Source organism: Peromyscus californicus, unplaced genomic scaffold (genome assembly GCF_007827085.1).
Source record: "Peromyscus californicus insignis strain IS unplaced genomic scaffold, ASM782708v3 Scaffold_4__1_contigs__length_199733344, whole genome shotgun sequence".
Classification (NCBI taxonomy): Eukaryota; Metazoa; Chordata; class Mammalia; order Rodentia; family Cricetidae; genus Peromyscus; species Peromyscus californicus.
Window position 1 is genome coordinate 75,220,892 of NW_026294562.1, and position 9,330 is coordinate 75,230,221.

The window sequence follows — 9,330 nt, forward strand, 5'->3', positions numbered from 1 at the left end:
AATGCTGTTCATTTCACACATGACCTTTGTTCTGGACTTGCTTCTATAAGCAGTGCTTGAGCCCACATTTTGCTGATTTCAACAACTGTACAAATTCCTAACTTCTCCTTGACTAGATTATTGTTTGTCTCAGCAAAAGTGTTTTGTGTTCTAGCATTTTTAGAGAACCAGAGTGCCTTAGGGTTTCTATTGCTGTGATAAAACACCATAACCAAAAGCAACTTGGGGAGGAAAGGGTTCGTTTCAGCTTACACTTCCACATCTCACTACGTCACTGAAGGAAGTCATTGCAGGAACTATGGGCAGGAACAGGAAGCAGAGACTGAAGCTGAGGCCATGGAGGGGTGCTGCTTACGGACTTGCTTCCCACAGCTTGCTCAGTCTCCTTTCTCACACAACTCAGAACCACCGACCCAGGAATGACACCAACCACAGTGAGCTGGGCCCTCCCACATCAATCATTCATTAAAAAAAAAAAAAAAAAAAAAAAAAAAAAACACCATAGACTCGCCCACAGGCCACTCTGGTGAGGACATTTTCTCAGTTGAGGTTTCCTCTTCCGGTTGACTCTAGCCTGTGTCAAGTCTACACAAACAAAGAGTAAGATGTAATATTCAAATGCTGTTGGGTACCACATCCCGCTATGAAGCTATCTCCCTCTCAGACACAGTACAAAAGCTGCCAAGACTGACTCCTACCACAGTTACAGTGTCACTCCTCAAACCCATCATCCTCGGGGACTCCAGGGGGCACCATAACTATGAGAGTCACCGACTGCCGCAGAGAAGTGGCACATGCCTGTAATCCCAGCACTCAGAAGCTGAGGCAGGAGGATGGCAAATTCAAGGCCAGCCTGAGTTACACAGAAGACTTCACAGAGAAACCAAGTGCTGGGTGTAGCTCAGTGGTACAGCACTTGGCTGGCCCTGAGCTCAAGCCCCAGTGCATACAAATTGTTTTGGTTTTTATTTTTGTTTGTTTTGTTTTGTTTTTGAGACAAGATTTCTCTGTGTAACCCTGGATGTCCTAGAACTCGCTCTGTAGACCAGGTTGGCCTCAAATTCACAGAAATCTGCCTGCCTCTGCTTCTTTAGTGCTAGGATTAAAGGCCTGCGCCACCACTGCCCAGCCACAAAAATTGTCTTAATAGCACACTGCATGTTTAATAATCTTTGGGAGTGTTTTTGTATGTCGAATCCACCTCGACCAGCAAGGAAGACGCAACACCAGGCTCTTCTCCAAGCAGTTTATTCAGGAAACTTGAACAATCTTCTGACCCCGGGGAAAGCCATCTTCTTCTCCTCCTCCGATCTCTTATCTCCTCTCTCTCACTCTCACTCTGATCTCCCGGGGAAAGCCAGCCCACGCCCTTTATAGCCACTGGGCAATCAACCCCATAGTGCCACGTGGACAATGCCGCTAGGGTCAGACATACGCAAGCAAGCCAGATTAGGTCCAGGTGTGCAGAAGCAAGCCAGATCCTAGCCTTAGCCAAATAAGGAGCACCTGCCATCGGGAAGGCAGAAGCCAGACGCCGGCGCCATCTTTGAGGCGCGGCCGTGCACGGCTCTCCACATTTGTAACCTTTCACCAAAGCCACCCACGCCTGCCCCAGCCATGGGAAGTCTGACTCGGGTTTCCCACAGCTTAAGTGCCCTGTTCAGACCTTAATTCGTCTCTTTTGTTGGTTCACTTTTGCTTGGTTTCTGACACAGAACATTCAAACAGTCATCCCATCATGTATATAACATGTGACCATCCCGTTAGAATAATCAATTGACTCAGTAAAAGTAAACGTTTACACCAGTGCTTCAGGTCTCCTGTTAATCACAGCTGATTCTTCAGCCCCAGCTAACCAGAAACCACAGATTCTTAATTCAAATATGCCACACAAAAGAAGACAAAAAGGATGAGTAATAGATGATGACTCCACTTGCTTTAAATAACAAAGATGCTGTCCAGGATCAGCAGAGAGGAGCCCTGAGACAGATTTCAGGCCATCAGTCTTTTAACGACACCAGTCACTTGCAGCAAGAGAAGCAGCCAGAACACAGAACCCTTATGTTTATAGACTTTAGAGGGCAGAGCTTGGAGGAGAAGGGCCTGTGAGCTCTGCAGATTAGTGGAGGAATTAAATCAAGTACTAGGCAGGACTTGAGAGAATTCATCTTGTCCCCCCACCCCACTTTGAGGCTGGTCCACGCAGCTGGGAGGAGGTTCTAAGTAAGGTGTGGCTGATTCCCTCTTCTGGAATATAGCCTTTGTGATCCAAAACCACTAACGCAATTCCTAAAATATGAACCTTAATAGAGAGCAGTGGTTCTCAATCTGTGGGTCGTGACCCCTTTGGGGGTCACATATCAGATACCCTGCTGCATATCAGATATTTATGTTACGATTTGTAACAGTAAATCACTGTTACGAAGTAGTAATGACAATTTATGGTTGGGGTGGTCACCACAACATGAGGAACTGTAGTGAGGGTCACAGCTTTAGGAAGGTTGAGAACCACTGAGCTAGAGCAGTAGAAGACACGTTAGTTGCCTGGGTATGTAGAATTAGAGACAAGAGATTGAGAAGCTGGGCACTCATATGAAATATTAAAGTTGGATCCTTGCCTTACACCATACAGAAAATTGCTTCAAGGCGGATCAAAGATTTAAACACAACAAACAGCTTTTTAAAAGCTCAGAAATTCCTCAGGATGTTGGATATGATAATAATTTCATGGCTAATATAACAAAAAAGCAGTAAAAGGAAAACTAGATAAATTAGAATACATCAAAACTAAAAATCTGTGTTTTAAAAGCTATAATCAACAGAATGAGGGAAATATTTGCAAATTTTGTTTCCGAGATCAGACGAGATCGGGCGCGTTCAGGGTGGTATGGCCGTAGACTATTTGCAATTTTGTATGTGTTAAAGTTTTCGTATTCAGGGCATTTAATGAAACCTCATAACACAGCAATTTAACAAAAATGACCTGATTAAAAACTGGACAAATGAGCCAGGCCATGGTGGCGCACGTCTTTAATCCCAGCACTTGGGAGACAGAGGTAGGCGGATCTCTGAGTTCGAGGTCAGCCTTGTCTACAGAATGAGTTCCAGGACAGCCAGGACTACAGACAGAAACACTGTATCGGAAAAAAAATGGACAAATGACTTAGACATTCCTCCAGAGAAAATATACAAATGCCAACAAGCATACAGAAAGATACCAATCCTCATGAATCACTAGAGAAATACAGATCGAAGCTACAGTGGCGTGCATTCCACTCACTACTATGACCGCTGCCAAGACAGCGAGCACAAAGGCAATAACTAAGTGTTATTGAGCAGGTAGAGAAATGCAAGAACCGTGAGAGAGAACATAAAATAGTGTGGCCTTTTTGACAAACAGTATGCTTCCTCCTGTCAAATGTTCAAAATCAGTTTAACGCATTACTCAACAAGTCTATTTCTGGATATATTGTTATACTCCACACTTACAACAGTGAGTAGCCAACACACGCTCCAGTCTCACCACTTCTGGGCAGGTATCTGAATGAACTTAAATTAACACACCACAAAGACAACTCACAGTCATGTTAACTGTGGCTCCATACACGGTAGCCAAGGTACAGACCAGCTAAGATGCCCACCAGCAGATGAACGGACGAAGGCTGTTGGTATACATACACAGTGCCAAAAAGAAGAACAACATTATGTCCTTTGCTGGAAACAAGTGGAACTGGAAACTCTCCATTAAGTAGAATAAGCCAGACTGAGAACGACACGTGTCGCATGTTTTCTGTCATATGTGGAACCTCATGTAACCCAGGATGGCCTCAAACTTGCTATATAGCCAAGGCTGGCCCTGAATGCCTGATCCTCTCGCTTCCATGGATATAATGAAAATAGAAGAGGAACTAGTTGGGGAAGGAAAGGGACTTCTGGGGAAAGGAAAGAAAAATGAGAGACAGTAAAAGGAGGAAATCGACAACATCTGGTTCTTACACATGTGGTATCTAGATGTGGCATATTTATGAGTCATCAACTCAGAGGCCAGGAAGGCGACCAGCGGAAGGGAGTGGGTGTGAGAGGGTAGCAGGTGTGAGTGTGAGCAAAGCACAGGGCTATATACATTCGGGACAACATCACCACGAAACCACTGTTTTCTATACTAACTGAAAGATTAATAAAATAAGACACACAGCCAAGCCGACAAAGGGCCCATCTTTCCCAAATGGCCATCTTTCTCTTTGACATTAACATGGAGAGCAACCAGCTACTTGTTCATTTCGCCATGAAAACACTGAAAAGGTGACTAGTCAACTGCCGCAATTCCAACCCCTCCAACATTTCGGCATGGCAGAAAGCTTTGAGCAATAAAACATCAGACTTTGGCATAAAGTGACACATTTATTTACTGTCCCCCACACAAGAGTCAGTCATTGCTGTTTGGCTAACACGATACAAGCCTTTCCTGGTCAAGGATGGGGTGTTTTGTTTTGTTTTGTTTTGTTTTGTTTTGTTTTGTTTTGTTTTGTTTTGTCGAGACAGGGTTTCTCTGTGTAACTTTAAAGCCTGTCCTGGAACTTGCTCTGTAGGCCAGGCTGGCCTCGAACTCACAGAGATCCTCTTGCCTCTGCCTCTCGGGTGCTGAGATTAAAGGCGTGTGCCACCACCTCCTGGCTGGATGGGGTGTATTATTTAAGCATATTTGTAAACACTGCACCATCAGCTCAACCACCTTTTTCCTGAAACGGCTTCCTCTCTTACTTTATTGTGTATTTGTCAGTGTGTGTGTGTGTGTGTGTGTGTGTGTGTGTGTGTGTGTGTGTGTGTAATTGTATGCCTGTGTTCTTGTTAGGAGGGTACACATATGTGCATGTATGCAGAGGCCAGAAGTTAGCCTAGGGTGCTGTTTCCTCAGGAGCCCTGAGACAGGGATCGGGAGCACACTAAGGTCAGGCTGCCTGGCCAGCAAACCCAAGCTAGCCTCCCAATCGCTGTTTCTTGAGCCCTGGAATTATATTACGCAGTTGGTTGTTTTTTACTCTTTACTCTGTGGAGGGCCCGCCCGCCTGCCCGCCCGCCCGCCACCCAGCTCCCAAATAAATACACGGAGACTTTATATTTCTTATGAAGGCCCAGCCTTAGCTTGGCTTATTTCTAGCCAGTTGTTTCTTAACTTAAATTATCCCATCTACCTTTTGCCTCTGGGCTTTTACTTTTCTCTATTCTATGTATCTTTTCTTTCCTTCTTATTCCGTGGCTGGCTGGGTGGCTGTGCGGCTGTGCGGCTGTGTGGCTGGGTGGCTGTGTGGCTGGGTGGCTGGGTGGCTGGCCCCTAGCATCCTCCTCTCCCTCTCCTTTTCTCACTCTTCTCTCCTCTCTCTTCTCCTTCTATTTATTCTCTCTGCCTGCCAGCCCCACCTATCCTTTCTCCTGTCTAGCTGTTGGCTGTTCAGCTCTTTATTAGACCAATCAGGTGTTTTAGACAGGCAAAGTAACACAGCTTCACAGAGTTAAACAAATGCACCATAAAAGAATGCAACACATCTTTGCATCATTAAACAAAAGTGCCACAGCATAAACAAATGTAACCCATCTTTAACTAATACTCCACAACAATATTATGCCTGGGTTTGGACATGATGCTAGAGGTCGAACTCAGATCCTTGTGTGTACAGCAAGCATGTTACCACCGTAAGCATCTGCCCAGAGACCTCCTCTAATTATAGACCTCCAAAAAGCAGATGATTACCTTCTTCTCAGCATTCCACTTAGTAAGAGAATAAAATCAATACTGGTCAAGAGGCTATGAGAACATGTGCGAACAAATTACCTCTTTGACAAAAGCCGGAGGAGAAATCGCTCTTCTTGCCGAGGATAGTTTTCTGAGAATAAGTGCCAGGAACTATGGCAGTCCCTATGAGGTGAGGACAGAAGCACAGAGAGAAAAGAGGTTAAAAACTTGGAAATGGAACTAGAGCGGTGGCCCAGAGGACCCGCGTTCGATTCCCAGTCCCCATGCGGTGGCTCATGGTTACCATCTGTAACTCCAGTTCCAGGGGATCTGACACCCTCTTCTGGCTTCTGTGGGCAGTGCACACATGTGGTGCGCAGACACATGCAGGCAGAACACTCAAACACAAAACATAACAAACAATTTTTAAATATTGTTAGGTTGAAGTAATGTGCTTTTTGGGTGTGAGAGAGAAGGCAATAGGGTTTCCAGTGGTGCCCAGCCTGGCCCCTGTCTCGTGAGCTCAAGCAACCTTCCTGCCTCAGCCTCCCGCAGGTCTGGAACTGCAGGCATTAATAGGTCTCTGTGCAGGACAGATCTTCCTGAGCTTCTCAAGACGCCTGTGACTTCTGCTTTTGCCGCAGGAACATCGCCGCTTTGGGCTTCTACAGATTTGCTATCCCTTCCATGCGGCGTGCTAATGCTAACTGAGCTCACGGCAACGTTTTTTTGTTTGTTTTTTTTTTTGATTTTGATTTTTTTGTTTTTTGTTTTTTGTTTTTTTTGCTGCCCTGTTTTAACACGTTCTTGTTTCTTTCCCTGAGAGGTCATTTCTCTTACTTTGAAATGACTCACAAGTTTTACAGCTTCATGCTACAGTTTCAGACTGGGCAAAAGAGCCAAAAATACACACAGGAGTAAGATGAAATCTCAAAGTGGTTTTTAATTTGCATTTCCCTGATAGCTAAGAATGCTGAACATTTCTTTTAAGTGTTTCTCAGCCATTTGTGTTTCATCTTTTGATAGTCTTTGCTTGGCTCTGTACCCTGTTTTTAATTGGGTTTTCTTTATTTTTTTTTTCCTTTGGTTTTTCGAGACAGGGTTTCTCTGTGTAGCTTTGTACCTTTCCTGGAACTAACTCTGTAGCCCAGGCTGGCCTCAAACTCATAAAGATCCACCGGGCTCTGCCTCCTCAGTATTGGGATTAAAGGCATGTGCCACCACCGCCCAGCTAATTGGGGTTTCTTGATGTTCAGGTTTTTGGTTTTTTGTTTTTCAGTTCTTTGTATATTTTAGACACTAACCCTCTGTCAGTTGTGCAGTTGATGGAGATCTTTTCCCATCCTGCAGACTGCTTCTTTGCCTGAATGTCGGCGTCCTTTGCTGTACAGAAGTTTTCAGTTCTGTGAGGTCCCATTTATTAACTGTTCATCTTGGTATCTGTCCTAACAATGTCCTGTTCACAAAGTCTTCTCCTGTGCCAATGAATTCAAGCCTACTCCCCACTTTCTGTTCTAACAGATTCAGGGTACCTGGTCTTCTGGTGAGGTCCTTGATCCTTTTGGAGTTGAGTCTTGTGCAGGGGATAGATATGGATTCATTTGCATTCTTCTACATGCAGACATCCAGTTGGAACAGCATCATTTGTTGAAGATGCTGTCTTTTCTCCAGTGTGTATTTTTGGTGTCCATCTATGTATGGGCTTATGTCTGGTCTTCAATTCAGTTCCACTGATCCACATATCTGTTTTTATTCCAACACCACACTGTTATTGTTACTATAGCTCTGTAGTATAGCTTGAAATTAGGGATGGTGATACTTCCAGGAAGTCTTTTATTATTTGGGATGGTTTTAGCCATCCTGGGTTCTTTGTGTTTCCAGATGAAGTTAAAGGTTGGTTTTCCAATTTCTGTGAAGAACTGGGTTGGAATTTTGGTGGGGATTACATTGAATCAGTAGACTGCTTTTGGTAGGGTGACCATTTTCACTATATTAATCTGAGGGATCCATGAACATGTGAGATCCATCTTCTGGTATCTTCTTCAATGTTTTCAATGTCTTAAAGTTTTTTTTATACAAGTCTTTCACTTGTTTGGTTAGTGATGGGTTTTTTGTTGTTGTTGTTGTTTTGGGGATTAGATTTGTTTTGTTTTGTTTGGGTTTGTTTTTTGGGGGGGCATTCAAGACAGAGTTTCTCTGTGTAACAATCTGTTCTGGAACTCGATTTGTAGACCAGGCTGGCTTCGAACTCACAGAGATGCGCCTGCCTCTGCCACCCAAGTGCTGGGATTAAAGGCATGTGCCGCCACTGCCCAGCAAGGTTAAATATTTTTTTGGCTATTATGAAACATACTATTTCCTTGATTTCTTTCTCAGTCTGTTTGCCATTTGCATATAAGAAGGCTACTGATTTTTGTGTGTTAATTTTATACCCTGCTACTTTGCTGACAGTGTTTATCAGCTGTAGGAGTTTCCTGGTAGATTTTTAAGGGTCTTTAAGTATAAAACTATATGTCATCTGCATATAAAGATCCTTTGATATCTTCCTTTTCTATTTGTATCCCCTTGATCACCTTTAGCTGTCTTACTGTTCTAAGATTATAGCTTAGACCTATTGAATAGGTGTAGAGAAATGAACATCCTTGTCTTGTTCCTGATTTTAGTAGCATTGCTTTGAGTTTCTCTCCATGTAGGTTGATATTGGCTGTGGTCTTCTGTAAACTACCTTTTATTATGCTGAGGTATCACCCTTGCATCCCTAGTTTCTCCAGGACTTTTATCATGAAGGGATGTTGAATTTTTGTCAAAGGCCTTTAAGGAATTTAATGAGGTGATCATGTGTTTTGTTTTGTTTGTCTTTCAGTCTGTTAATATGGTGGATTATGTTTATTGATTTATGTATGTTGAACCATCTCTGGGATGAAGCCAACTTGATCAAGATGGATAATCTTTTTGATGTGTTCTTGGATTCAGTTTGCAACTATTTTATTAAAAATTTTTGCATCTATATTCATGGGGATATTGGTCTATAATTTTTCCCTATTTTTGGGTCTGTTATGGTTTTGGTATCAGGGCAATAGTGACTTTGTAAAAAAAAATAATTAGGCAATGTTCCTTCGTTTTCTATTTTGTGCAATAATTTGAGGAGTATTGGTATTAATGGGCATTAACTATTCTTTGAAAGTCTGGTAGAATTCTGTGCTTAATCCATCTGGCCCTAGACACTTTTTTAAATTACTGCTTCTATTTCATTAAAGGTTGTGAGTCTGCTTAAATTACTTCTCTGATCTTGATTTATCTTTTTTTAGTAGGTGAGGTTAACCTTTTCAGAATTAAGTTTTCCTGCTAGTGCCTTTTGTAGAGCTGCATTGGTAGAGAGAGAGTTTGTATTTGGTTTTATTGTGGAATGTTTTTCTTTCTCTATCAATTGTGATTAATAGTTTTGCTAGGTATAATAGAGTGAGCTGGCATCTTCGGTCTCTCAGAGTTTGTAGACAACCTGTCCAGGCTTTCCTGGCTTTTAAAATCTCTATTGAGAAGTCAGGTGTTATTCCAGTGGGTCCGCCTTCATATGTGACTTGGTCTTTTTCCCTTGAAGC